Below are 15,666 nucleotides of genomic sequence, written 5' to 3' on the forward strand. Positions count from 1 at the left end.
AGCTATTAGTTAAATGTATAGTGGCTAGGAAAATAACAAACAACGCATTGCCATCAGCAAAATGTCGTTTAAATATGTCGTTAACGATGTATTTTCTCCTTATTTGGCAGCAGCAATCAGAGTCAATGTTTTATCCTGAATATTCGATGATCTTTGTCAGGCAGGTCATTTCTTTAAACCCGTTGTATTGGAATTATCTCATGACAAATTAAGACGGAAATTAATATCATATATGAAATATTGTCATCAAAATTGTTATAGAACACGTTCTTCATTCGTGTAGTTCCACGCAGACAATCCTTTGTATCAAATGAACAGCATATATATTTTAACAATATTATAAAGAAACCTTTAAATAGCCTATGCAATATAACATGAAAACTTTCAATTCCTAGCAGATTTGAATACAAACTAAAAAATAGAACTCCTTAATCATTTTTAAAACAACACGCATACTGATAGTACAAAATAAAAAGTATGGATGGAGCATGTATGTAGAAATTGTGTGTTTATTGTTATTGAAGATTCCTTGTTTATTGTTACTGTTATCACGATTTAAGTTTTTATTCCAGGTTTTTTTTAATGAGTTCTTGATATTTCCGTCTGAAAATCAATGTTCTATTATAGGTAAATGCCACATTCCTGACTGTAAAATCATCTGAGAGCAATAAAAAAACCCAAAACAACGTCATTTTCAAACATAATGATTTTCAAAAGATAATGGAACTAATCGATTTAAAATTTGTTATATTGTATGATTTTCATTGTTTTATATTTGTTCCCATGTGTCAAGAAACTGAAGTGATTTAGAAGATAATTATGTCTAGTGATCGCCTAGTGGCTCTCGAGCAGGGTCTTACATAGGAGGCGTGAGGCTAAGATACAAACATAAAGGCTTTAGCGGGTAGTGTAAGACGAGCTAGTACAATTACTTTATACTGACTTCATCATTCACTTGAACCTTTTGGACATTAATCAAGCATTTACACATCCGCTGCTTTCAAAAATTGTGATTTGAGCTCAGTTCCGGATAAAAAGGAATTCAGAGCATCGGACGAAAGAAATTTATAAAGTGCTATTTTCATTTCAAAGCGGTTAAATTTGCAGTTCCTACCCAATTGTAGAAAAAGAGAAAAATAATTGTTGTTAATGATCATAGCATGGCTGCATAAATTATCAAAATGCATGGTCTAGAGTCTTCAAATACGTCTTAGTAACTAACAACTAGTATTGCTGTCCTTGTATATTAAATGTTGACAGGACTTCCTGAGAACTAAAGAAATGTTCATATAACAATTAATGAAAATATTTACGACGACTTTGATTTAAATATCAAACCAATCGTTCTCCTTTCTAACTCAACATCCAAAACTTAAAAGAATAATTTATTTTACAATGGTACATGTACCAAAGTTTTTTTCTAGAAATGTTCTAATCCATTGGATGGTGGATGTTTACTGGTTGATATTTTAGTCTTAGACACAAGATTTATTACAAGTTACTGTAGTTGTTTTTGGCTTTGAACTAGCTTTCAGTAACTGGGAGTACGATCAGACCTGTACTTTGTGTCTTTTGTGTTTTCGTTATTTTTTTGTTTGCGTGTTCTTATGTCGTACTGTTACACAACTGTCCCAGGTTAGGGGAGGATTTTGTGCCAGCAAACATTTTTAACCCCGCCACATTGTGTATGCGGTACGGGTATTGTTCATTGTTGAAGGCCGTAAGGTGACCTATAACTGTTAACTTTTATGTCATTTGGTCTCTGGTTGAGAGTTGTCTCATTGGCAATTATACCACATCTTCTTATTTTTATATTAAATATTTTGTTCATAATGCTTGTTTTGTCGCAATAATTATAGTGGAAAAAGACTTGTGTGTTCTTCTTGTTTTTGAACATATGTAATTGGTTATAATTTACTGGAAACATGGGAAATTATTCTCTGATTTTTTAGAATTTTAAACTCATTTCACATAATTTTTTTCATTTTTACAGAATGACACGATTCTTATGAAAAAAAAACATACAATCCATTCAAAGCAACGCTTGATTACCAAAAACATTGAATCATTCTACAAATTAACAATAATTGTAAAAATCAACATAGATAGGTCCCCATTCTATGAACACATTTGAAAGTTGTGTTAAATCAGCAGATAAACACTGTACCAAATTTCAGTTTCAACAAGAATACTAAACACTAGAAACCAACTTGCTTTTTTGCCGTCTCATTAACGTAAACCCTACATCTCAAACTTTATTCATATAAATAACAATACTTATACGTTACCACGAGACCACCGAGGCGGTTCTTGATGAAAGTAAGAAACATGGGAATTATTACAGTGTTTCGTTTAACATAACATCCCTAACACAATTTATACGAGTATAACACAGCAAAAATAATTACAGTTATGAAAAAAAATCCTTTATATGAACAACAGAATATTGAAAACTGACGTCAATTATTGTATTTACATGTAACTTCCTAGTCATATCGGATGTGGTTACGTATGTATACATCCAGAACGGAGATGGGGAAAACATAAAAAGAACTTATTTTGTTAAGATTTCAGGAATAAATTGCAGAACGAAGTTTTTGAAACCCTTTGTTTCAATTTCGAAATTCAGGTAAGAAGAAACCATAAGTTTAACAGACGACAAGAGCTAAATATATACTTAAAGCATTAATGAACAATAAAATAAAATCTCAGCTTACAATTATTAATAATTATAACATCAAAGTTGTATTCTTAGATTAAAAACAAATCATTGAAATTGTTAATGAAACGTAAAGATATACTTTTGACTTTATACAGTGTATACATACGTTTGTGGCAATCGAGCCTGTCCTTGGCTGATATATTTTGATAAAGCAACCTTAATTAAAACAATTTAAATTGGCTATATAGACGTCAAATTAAAAAGAATATTTGTTCCAAAATTTTGGAAAACGTATCAGTTACATAAACAACTTTTTTTAGTATGACTGCTGAAAATTCTTAAGGATGAACATCCTTTGTAGGAATTTGATGCATTAAGGACAGATAATCTATTTTAGTCGTTCTTTTTTCGGAACCGACCGAGCGAGATCCTCAAGGGTAACCAAGATCGCAAAAACATCCCCGTAGCAGTATTGAAGTCAATGACGAGTTCATCTAATAAAATGTAAATGTTAATATTTCGTATAATTCAATGAAAATTCCCTGTTTTGCAAAAGAATTAAATTTTCGACCTGTTTACGACCAATTTAAAAAAAAACGCGTAAAAAGCACTTTTTCTTTATTCAAATAAGTGTCAATGACCATTTAATTAGTAGCAAAATTATTCTTAATATCAGTTGTTACGCTTTTTCTAGCTTTAAGGCATCATTGCATCTATACAAAGAATTCCTGAAGGAATATCATACATAAGATTTTCTTTTAAAGCTTCAAAAAACACTCATTACGCATTCTTCTAAGTTTTCTGTTTCACAAGAAGTCTGACATTTAAATACGTTAGCTTAAATCCAATCTTAATTGAAAATACTATCATCGTTTTTTATCGATCTATTGTTACATGATATCAACGAGCGATATTATTTTTGCATTGGAGTCAGTTTCAGTTTCATCCTCGGTCGTTATATAAGCAGCTGCCAAATATTTCACAAGCATTCCATTTACGAGTCCAAGTACAAATCTGAACTATTCATGTGAGAAATATCAGTTCCAGCATGATACTCACCTTCATGCATGTAATAATTTTGTTTTATTCACTTACAACATTTGAACGGATATCATAACATTGATTTTTATCATATGTTTGAACTCAAGAAAAAATACATATGTGGACATTACAATAGATTATTAATCAAATGAAAACTTACAATGAAAATATATCATTTGGATAATTCAATACAAATGATGCAAGTTTAGTGTAATTTTTTAGTTTAAATGTAAGATAGCATATAATTAATAATAATTAATATGAATTGTAATAGAAGATAAGATTCCAACTCTCGTAGGCAAAAACGACCGTCGGTGGTGAGATTTGATGTTCTGTTTAGGTCCTTTCTGAGTTTTTTTAACTTTGGCTTTCCAAACTTTTGGTCTGAATATTGCCCTTTAAAGGTTATTACTGAAAAATATTTAAAAGGTGTACTTATTTTTACTGCTTATTCCACAACTACGTCTACAAAATCAGCTGACAATGTACACGAACCGCAGTACTGAACAACCGGCCTTATTCCGATTGTGTCACATGTACAGTTATGGAAACGGAAACTATTCAGAGAGAAGTTATATGTAATGGGTGTCAACTGGACAAAACTTTACCAATGGACAACAGTTGAAAGATTCCAATTACTTAAAATCGTCTTCAAAAAGCAATAATTGTTGTAAATCATATTTTTGTTTTTGTTTATTGTTTTGTACTTAAATCATGCCGTTAGTTTTGTGGTTTTAGCTGTTTTACATTTGTCTTTTTGAAGCCTTTTATATCTTCATATGTGGTATAGGTATTGCTCATTGTTGAAGGCCGTATGGTGACATATAGTAGCTAATTTCTACGTCATTTGGTCTCTGGTGGAGAGTTGTCGCATAGACAATCTTACTACCATTATATTGTATATGAAAATTTATCTTGAATATTTATTTACTTCGAATGAACAAGTTACTAACCTTTACTTTTAAAGGATGATCCTTTACTTTGACATTGCTTCTATGCGTAGATTAAATTCTACGTTTCAAAAATTGTATAAATATTCCACTGAAAGATATATTTAGTGAGGGCAGCCTTGGTGTCATGAATTCTATTTTAATATGACCATGACAATGTTATCTAATACGATTATAAATGAGAAGATTGACATGAAATCAAAATCCTGTTGAAGTGTTGAAGCTTCTTTGAAACTATAATAAATCATTTTCAATAATCTAATAATAAATAAGTAGAATTTTGTTATATGTAATGATACCATGTATATAAAAGTGAAGTTTATACTAATTTTAAAAGGGCGTTTGTTAGAAAACTAAATGATTGCGCAAGACGAAATACACTAATAACCGGGTTAAACTTCGGTTTCTCACAACTACTGACAAATTCCGAATAGTAAGAGAAATGGATTTCAGTCAGCATTAACAAGTGTTGTTTGATACAACGTATACTTTCCCATGATTATAGTACTTGTATGCGTGTAGTTCTAGATACCATAATGATTTTACATTGACTTGAATCTCCAAAACAGATTGAACATAACTTATATAACATTTTACAAAATGATATGACAAAAGATACTACAACTTATGAAGTCTTCCCTATATACTACATACGTGTACATGTCTACATTTGCAGGAAACAGCACTTATAAATAAATAAACTTATATATTTTATATGAGGAAGAAAAAAACGTAGATAGAATTATCATTGTGGCATCGTCTGGATTCACTGGTGATCAAACCGTTCTGTGTGTTTGATGTGCTGTTGAAAGTTTTTGAAGATTAATGTTTATTCTGGTTATCAGACAAGGTATAACAAAATATCTTTAACTCATAATACTTCCGATTATCAACATACGAAAAAATTGATGATGAAGTTGAACGATTGAAATAAATGCAGAAAACATATTAAAAGCTAACAAGTTGTTATTGTTGGCATTTGTCATTGTATAGAGCAATGGAAGTAGGTTCTTAATATTGAAGACTGGATCACTTTGATAGGCCATTAGTCTAAATGCCACATGTTAAGATAGTCGGTAAGATAAATTCGTTACACAGTGTGCTAGTGACCCAGTCATATATATAGGGTCTGTAAATTCCATATATATGGTATTAGGTCACTTGCACACTGTGTAACAAATAATAAGTAGGAGGTTTTGAAGTAATATTACATATCTTTGTAGTTTTTTAATAATATGTAGGAGGCTTTCAAGTAATATACACATCTTTGTAGTGTGTAATAATATGTAGGAAGCTTTGAAGTAATATTACATATCTTTGTAGTTTGTAATAATATGTAGGAGGCTTTGAAGTAATATTACATATCTTTGTAGTTTTTTAATAATATGTAGGAGGCTTTCAAGTAATATTACACATCTTTGTAGTGTGTAATAATATGTAGGAAGCTTTGAAGTAATATTACATATCTTTGTAGTTTGTAATAATATGTAGGAGGCTTTGAAGTAATATTACATATCTATGTAGTTTGTAATAATATGTAGGAGGCTTTGAAGTAATACTACATATCTTTGTAGTTTGTAATAATATCTAGGAGGCTTTGAAGTAATATTACATATCTTTGTAGTTTGTAATAATATGTAGGAGGCTTTGAAGTAATATTACATATCTTTGTAGTTTTTTAATAATATGTAGGAGGCTTTCAAGTAATATTACACATCTTTGTAGTTAGTAATAAATATGTAGGAGGCTTTGAAGTTATATTACATACCTTTGTAGTTTGTAATAATATGTAGGAGGCTTTGAAGTAATATTACACATCTTTGTAGTTTTAATTGCTTGTAAATTACGTATATTTTCGTTAAGCTCGTTCAACAGAATGATTTCGAATCCTTTTGTTGCCTTATATTTGTAATTCTATAATATTGTTTACAATGATATTGATGTAGTCAACATACTGGATGTTTACTTCAAGGCTTCGAGGATTTTAAGGAGTAAGCGATCAATCAATCTAGGCAAGATTTAAATTGATACTCAATTAAATCTTCATTTTACCAGATACTAATTAATGTATGAGAGCATCGTCTTTTAAATCAATCGAAGAGATTAATTCCTGACATCATTGATGCCTCAAAACCACATTCACTGTTTTGTTCAATTTATCTTTCTTCTGAAGGCCTTTTTAATGATGATCGAACAGTCTACATTTCCAAGGATTTCGATATTGAATGGTTTTTATATTGTGCGAAATTCAAAGCAATCTTTCTCACATATTCAGTGAGAAAACTGGAAAAAAATCCAAATATTGTACTACCCACACTACACATTTTGAAACTTCACGCTTCATTTTTGTATGCATGCAACACATAGAAAATGGACAAAAAGTTATTTTAAAGATATATTTTGGCTCTTGGACAGTGATCATGACATTAATGGGCAGTTAACACATCTGATATTGTGACAAAAATGCAGTTTAAGCATAAGACAGTATTTGTAGTTCATTGTTTAATTGTAATTCATTATAAATTACCCGTTTGAACAATACATTAACGAAAACTTCATTGAAAATCATCCCTTTATCCTAAGTTGCTATGAGACTCGTTGTTGCTAGGGTGCTCTCTTCGAGGTCCGCGCTATTGGTATATAAGGACATCGATGCATTGTGCGAGATCGTTTATTTGTAATATGGCTGTTGATGGGTAAGCATCGGAAAGTGAATACCAGCAAATAAAGTAGTTAGAATTTGGAAGTTAGTAAACCTATAAGTTCAAGTTGAAAGCTTGTGATTGGAAGCAAGTGGTTAAGAAGTCTTTACGATAGTTGCAAGCTACCGGGTTGTTCCGAAACTGTAATTTCCTACGGGTTAATATAAAGACTGATATTGAAGCATCTCAGATTCCTTGAAAACGGATACGAACAGTTAGTTCATATATAAGCCAAACACGTTACAAAATTGGTTAGCAGCGATGGGATCTGAGAGACTTCAGTATTATATATAATTATATTGTTTGAATGAGAGTTAATTTTCTATTTGTCCTTGCAAGAAACAACACTTTTGTTTGTGTAATAAAACATTTTTGAAGACTTGTTTAATTTTTTTCTTCAAAATATGTCGCGTACATACAGAGAAGATGAAATGTTGTATGACCCCGACAACTATGAAACAAGAAAATTGACTAGGGAGATTGATAGATTAGATTGGGAAATAGGGCGCATGGAAATGAAAAGTTTTGAAAATGCCCAAGACTTTGCTCAGTCAACTCCCATCTATCAAACAGCACGTCCAAGACAATCTAATTCTGGAATTACTACTGCCAGAACTCCGAACCCTGACTTTGGTACAGGCAGCAACATGCTCCAAAGAACAAACGTTGCGAAAGGGGCCAAGTCAAAAGTAATGTCACAGGCTGTAATAACCGATAATCATATCCCAGCTTCGATGAAATTAGTACCAGGAGACAAATTAGGTGCATACAGGGAAGACAAATCTATCCACAAAAACAAAAATATCATAAAGCCCGCTACGTTTGACGGAAAGGGATCATGGTTAGATTATATGTCTCATTTTGATGCCTGTTCCGAGTATAAATGGTTGGACAGAGGCAGGAAAGGGTTTATATTTGGAAGTCTCATTGAGAGGACAAGCTCAAGGCGTACTAGGAAATCTACCCACAGATAAAAGACAAAATTTTAAAGAACTTGTCAGGTCTCTCGAAGAGAAATTTTCGCCTGCCAATCAGACCGAATTGTACCGGACACAACTTCGGGAGCGTCGTCAATAGGTTTCGGAAAGCCTTTATGAACTATGTCAGGACATAAGACGCTTGACAAACCTTGAATACCCGACAGCCCCTATTGACGTAAAAGAAACTCTTGCTGAAGAGCAATTTATCGACGAACACATGATGCTTAGAATAAAACAAGCTAGACCTGCTGACTTGAATGACGCAATTCGACACGCTGTTGAATTGAAAGGTTATAATAAAGCTGAAATTAAGCGAGGAGAAGGGAAAGGCTATATAAGGGCTACAACCAGAGACGCGGACAACAGTGACACCAACGACAATACAATACAACTTCTTAAAAACATGCAGACAGTTTTGTCTGATCTGCAACAAAAAGTTAAAGCTTTAAAGGAAACCCGGGAAGCTTTTAACGGGAATTCACGATTCCAGAATCACAAGAAACGTGGATGTTGCAATTGTGGAAAGTTTGGACATTTCAAGAAAAATTTTCCCAAAAGTAGTATACAGGGAGCACATAGGCCCCCGAAAAGAGACGGAAATAACACATGAAAAACAGAATTGTACGATAGGGGTAAACAAATTAGCAAATGGGGCTGGTAAGTTTATCGAAAATAATGTAAATGTTATCAAAGCAAAGATGCTTATAGACACAGGGGCGACAGTAACTCTTATTTCAATGAAATTTTTTGACAGTATGTATTCGCATATTCTGTCACCAATGGACAGAGATATATTGACTACCAACGGTTCTTCCTTAATTTTATATGGGAAAACCATCCTTGACATTGATATAAATGGATATGTCTATTCGAACATAGCTGTGGTAGCAGACCTTAACATAGATGGAATATTTGGAATAGATTTCCAAAGGAGCCAAAATTGTATGATCAATATTACTAAAGGTAGTATTTGGGTAAACGGAAGAGAGACCGGTTTACATTTTGAAGGTCAGATAGGCTGCTACGGGATATCTGTAGCATCAACTGTACAACTGCCTCCCAGTAGTGAAGTTCTTGTGTCTAGTACCATCAGAGAACCCGTTCTACTAATCCAAGAAGTTGATATTGTTGATAGAATTGACTTGCTACCCGTGTAACAAAAGGTTTAAAAAGACAGCATATCACAGATGTCATATGACAAGGTGTCACCAGGGTAATGTTGCTGAAAACGTTGAGATACCAAATAAGCAAGACGTCCCATCTAAGGAAAAAGATGATGAATCAGACTAGTCGGAAGCATCTTACAATGGAAGTGAATCCCCATCAGACATTGGAAAAGAGATGTCAGAATCAGGAGAGTTAAAAAATCTGACCGAAAATGGAGAAGACAGTAGAGAGCCTGACACAAATGTTAAGACTTTTGATTAGTGTGTCTGAAAGGAAGGAAAACAAGAAAGCTTCGGTGTTTCAGAGACCTGGTGTCTTGGAGACTAGGTGTCTCAGGAACTTGTGGTTTGGAAACTTGAGTCTCAGTTCTTAGTTTCTAAAAGGTTATTGTTGAACAAATAAGTTGGGACCTCGGAGTCAGTTTAAGAATTAAGGATAAATTGAAGTTATAGTTTAGACTTTTGAATACAAAGTAAATTGTATATAATTTTGTAGTTTCTTTGTAGTTTAGATGCAAACTTTATACGGTTTATAGTAAAGTTTCCAAGTTGTAGTTAGGTTTTGGGTTAATATAAAGACTGATATTGAAGCATCTCAGATTCCTTGAAAACGGATACGAACAGTTAGTTCATATATAAGCCAAACACGTTACAAAATTGGTTAGCAGCGGTGGGATCTGAGAGACGTCAGTATTATATATAATTATATTGTTTGAATGTGAGTTAATTTTCTATTTGTCCTTGCAAGAAGCAACACTTTTGTTTGTGTAATAAAACATTTTTGAAAACTTGTTTGATTTTTTTCTTCAAACACGTTACAATATGAAAAGTGCCTTGTTATAATCTGATAGTTACTTTGTCACACGCCATTATAGAATACCTCGCAATATTTTGGCAATGTTTTGTTTTATCCACCCTTTTTCGCATGCCTTTTATAGAATACCTCTCAGTGCAATGTTTTATATCATCCACTATTTATCTCATGCTTTTTTGTTGAATTTTTAAAATAACCCTCTATGGATTCTTAGGGGTCATTAGCACACCATATTATCCAACCTTTATCTCACGTCTTTATGGATCATCTCGAAGTGCAGTATTTTATAATATTCACCCTTTATCGCACGACTTTATTGAATGCCATTCAGTCTTATGTTTTATATTACCACCCTTTATCTCAAGACTTTATGGAATATCACTCAGTGCAATGCTTAATAGTATCCACCCTAGGCCTTTTGCACGCCTTTATGAAAATCCTTTTATATTATCCATGTGCACCTTTTATCGCACGCCTTTGTAGAATATCTCTTAGGGCAAAGTTTCATATAATCCACTCTTAATATCACACTCATTTATAGACCTCTTATCCCATTGTTTCATGTTTTTCTACCTTTTATATCGCTTGTCCGTATTGGAGATATCTGATTCAACTAATATTTAGAGGTATTCCCGTAACAGTGTGGACAACCGTAGTACTTTTGTTGTTAATTATACTGAATCATTTCCTTTCACTTGTTTGTCATCGGCTATCGATATCAATGATTTTGGAAAGGAAAAAAAAATACTTTGTTTCAGAAAAAAGAGAGAAGAAAACTAATTGATTTACATTCAAAATTAGGGACACTGAGATTAAAAAGTAATGTTCATGTATGTGCATGAGAACCCGTTCTAAAATAAAATTCTACACAAGATAATAAAAGATACTAAGTGAATAAATTAGACAACCGCAATGGGTTAATCGCTTTGACGTCCGAAAAAGATAATAGCCAACATATACATTGTAACTTGTAAAGCTAGTTAAATTAATTTTTATGTTTAAAGAACGTGCGATATCATAAAAATTATTATCAAAACATAACAAAAACGCAAGTAAACAATGTTTAAGTATTCAATATTAATCAAAACTCAAAGGTTATTCCTGTACTAGTTTTTCGAATTATTTGATATAGGCGTTGAGAACCTTTGGCGACCCCACAGTAATAAATACGACGTGATAAGTGGGCGTTACAGACGAAAGTTCAGTTAATCTAACCCAGTCAATGGGAGACCTGAGCGCGCCAAGAAATGGTCTCGTCCACACTGTTATGAAAACGATTATATATGTACATAACACAACTACATGCATTTTCAAAACGTATACATCGTTGGGAGAATCGTGTTTTATAGCACCGTGCAAGGTTTAATAATTAACTACTTAATATATTATATTATTTGAAACTCTAATGGAGTTTATTGTGTATTATTGGTTTAACATGAAGCAAATATGATATACATACAATATACTAAACATAGTACATAATTTTATGAAATATTAAAGTTCAACATTGATCGACGACGAAATGCAAGGTTCACATTTATGTTTTATAGAAAATTGAACATAGTTTTATTGCATCAAATATGTGTGATAAACATATCAAAAACTAACCTGCATGGCCTTAGTTTTAGCGTAGCCAGGTGCAATATCCTTTATCTTAATAGTCCATCTAAATAAGGAATTGAGGTTCAGTTTCAATGGCAGTATATAACCACGTATGTTGTAGAGGTTCTATAAATATTGATTTCATTACATTGAACCACGATTTATAGTACAATAATTAGTTGCCAAGTAAATGCTTCCTAGCATTTAGTCAATTAGGTGAGCAGAACCGAGTCAAGCATATTAATTAATGTATCTAAGATTGAATACTATTTTCATTTGATTTGCAGTTAGAAGAATTACGTTTATTGGAAAATAAGCTAATATGTATTTTCTGAACTGTCACTTAATCTGTATTAGATTGAAAAATTTTCGCATCAAATATTTAAATACATTTCTGACAGTTTTGTTTATACGCTTAATACGGTACCCTGGAAATGAAAGATTCTGTTTTTAATTTACTTCTTTTCTTGCTTTGCAGTTTTGTGTGTTTTAGTTAATAGATATTAGCAAAATTTCTTGATACTAATATCCAAATGTCATTCAGACCAAAAATTATAGATGAAAGAGATTTTGATAGATTATGGCAAATAAAAAAATGTATATGAAAGGACATTCATACCATAAACAAGAATTTATTTAAATTTCAAAGACGATACATGAAACACGATGATATGATTTTTCTATTGGCTTAGAACATCTGTTCAATTAATCAATTCTCTCATGATATATTAAAACACATAAAATAATGCTAACGTATATCACACTTGTATTTTCTGTCATTTTTATTGATTACGTTTAATTCTGCGTACATTAGTTCTCAAATATATCGGAGGTCACATTAAATATCGGGCTAAGACAGGAGAACCAATTTCTTCAATTTACAATTTAATTTTTGTCTCCATAAAACAGAAACAAATAAGATAGTAAATGGTGACGAAAAATTTATTAATCTATGACCAATAGACCAATAGACACTCAACACCAAAAAGACATCTGGAGAGCAATATTCAGCCTTTAACAATAGACAGATGATTGTACAATTTGTCAGAAATTTTAAAATGTGGAACTTACATGTATGTACAATTATATATAACAAAATCAGAAAAAAAATTAAAATAAATAGCATTGCCATTTTCTGTTTTAGGAATTTATACCAAAAACCCATCACCAGATTCCAAAACCTTATTGCATATTACATATATAAGAAATTAAAGCACGAAAAAAAATACAATTAAAGAGGAATATAAAGTCACACACCTATTTTTCAGATTGGCCTTAATGTTAACCTGAACGGTTTAGAACCGTAAATCCAAATTCCTAAATCTATAACCTAATGCCCACCAACAACTGGCGTATAATCATTAAATAAAACAAATAATCTCGTAATTTAGCAAAATATAAATTTAAATTATTGACAATACCTGTATTGAGATAAATCAAGCCGAAAATAATACACACATCAATCACGCCGCACAAAAGTGCATGATTACAAAATGGTATGTATCAATAAAATGTACACATGTCATACGACACCGCTTACAGATACAAATAACTGATTTGTATTGTAAATATGCATTGTTTGTAGATAATGCACAGTCTGTGATATTACTACAAGTCATGCATGTAAATTGTTTTACATGTTTAGTATTCTAAATTAAAGAATATTTGCAAGTATGCCAAACCAGATCGATTCCATCAATTTTTTTTATGATAAGCATGTTTTCTGAATGATTTCTGAATAATAATAAATGATATATACATACAAGTGCGAGTATCTTTTACCGGCTCCGAAGTTAAAGGGGTATACTGTTTTACCCCTGTCTGTCCGTCCGTATCTGTTCGTCTCATTAAATTTCCGTCGCATTTTTCGCAGGAACAACACATATATTATAGCTTCCTAAATTCGTTGTTAGGCTTCATGACAGCATGCTATACCGTTTGACACGGTTTCAGACTCAAAGCTTATCAAATCCTGTTTACCGGTAATTAATATATATTCTAAAAATAATGGTCATGCATGAAATTTTCGTTACATTTTCTAATGATCGCTTTCTGAAATTTGTTATCAGGCTTCCTGACAGTATGAGATACCGTGTGACGCGGTTTCAGATTCATCGCTCATCAACTACCTAATAACCGATTACTTTTATAATCTAAATAAAACATAATGACCATGTATGATATATTCGTCGCATTTTTCTAGGTAACAGCGAATAGTTTTCTGAAATATGTTATTAGGCTTCATGTCAACATGGTTAATTGGAAATATACTATGTGACGAAGTTTCAGATTCCTTGCTCATCAGCTTCCTGTTTACCGAATATTTATATATAATTCTAAAAACTACTGGCCATGTATGACCTTTTCGTCGCATTTTTCTACGGAACTACAAATAAGATCTTCCTGAAATTTGCTATCAGTCTTCATGTAAGCATACAAACTTTACCGTGTAATATGTTTTCAAAATCATTTTTCTTCAATTTTCTGTTTACAGAATACTCTAAGTTGGGGTATCATTAGTGAGCAATAGCTCACAGTTTTACTTGCTCAATATCTCTTAACACAGTCGATTAAATCTCCTCACACGAAAGTTAAATTCTACTTGTCCGACTCTCACTTTCGTGTAAAGAGTAGGAATACACGAATGCACAGTGAAAAGGGACGAACACTTTTGACCAAAACAATAAAACATCTAAACAATCAGACGGATGCTATAAACAAATACAAATGCATATATAACAGTAGACAGGTAAAACAATGACCAAATCATTAAAGCACACCAACAATTCTGACTGAAGCCAACCAGGGCATCATTAATCTCGCTCACTCCTCGACATTAGAGCCAAGCGAATCATGATTATTCACGTTTTGTGTATTACAAACAATGCACTGTGGGGTAGTATTCTCTTGTACACATGAAGTGACACATTGTTTTCCATTCGTTTGATGTGTTCGAGCTTTTGATTTTGCCTTTTGATAACGGACTTTCCGTTTTGAATTTTCCTTGTATTTTTATTATTTTACATTTTAGCTAACAATAAATTCGTCAGTTTGACCAAATTCCTTTGGAAAAGCATGCCAGTTACACTAAAATGGGGAAAGACATCTTTTGATTTTTTATGTGTAATACATGTACACAACCCAACTGACTTTTTGATATATTTCTGCATATGCGTAATTAATTCAAGTTGACAAAAAAAACTTTTAATCGAAGTCAGATAGAAAGGTTATCAGGTTAACGGTCGGGTCAACAAAGAAACCGTTGACTGATTTGTTGTCTTTTATACCCCAATAGGAACTCAACGTTCATCTTTTAAAATATAAACAAACGATTAACGTCTACAAAGACATTAATATATAACTCCCAGTTTTCGGTGTGTTGAGAGTTTGTGATTTTTAAAGGAAACAACGACGCAACATTCTTGACGGTCTTAACCTTTCAAGAACAATTTACCAGTAGTTTACCCGAAGGAACTTAACTTTCATTTTAGCAATGTCAAAGCATTAATAAAACGTGGAGTATCTGCAATTGATACAAAAGTGACAAATTGAACTAATCGAGGTCAATAAGCCTAGTTAGTCTAACGATGATGCTGTTAAAGGGGCCTCTAATTAACCTATACCCACATGACCACACATGGTAGTGGTGTTTTCTTTATTAACACATAATTGCATGATTGCTTCCAACTATAGTTATTCTCAAACGATCCAAACCGGATTTTTTTTTGTTTGTAAAGGCACATGAAAAA

The 15,666-nt window shown here is 32.2% G+C and overlaps 1 protein-coding gene across 3 annotated transcripts in view; it reads right to left on the reverse strand.

The window, feature by feature from the left end:
- LOC127708860 (pleckstrin homology domain-containing family G member 7-like) overlaps window positions 1-15,666 on the reverse strand; it is a 168,694-nt gene that overhangs the window by 83,340 nt on the left and 69,688 nt on the right. The window lies entirely within an intron of this gene.

The sequence above is a fragment of the Mytilus californianus genome, unplaced genomic scaffold, assembly GCF_021869535.1.
Source record: "Mytilus californianus isolate M0D057914Y unplaced genomic scaffold, xbMytCali1.0.p SCAF_1, whole genome shotgun sequence".
NCBI lineage: Eukaryota > Metazoa > Mollusca > Bivalvia > Mytilida > Mytilidae > Mytilus > Mytilus californianus.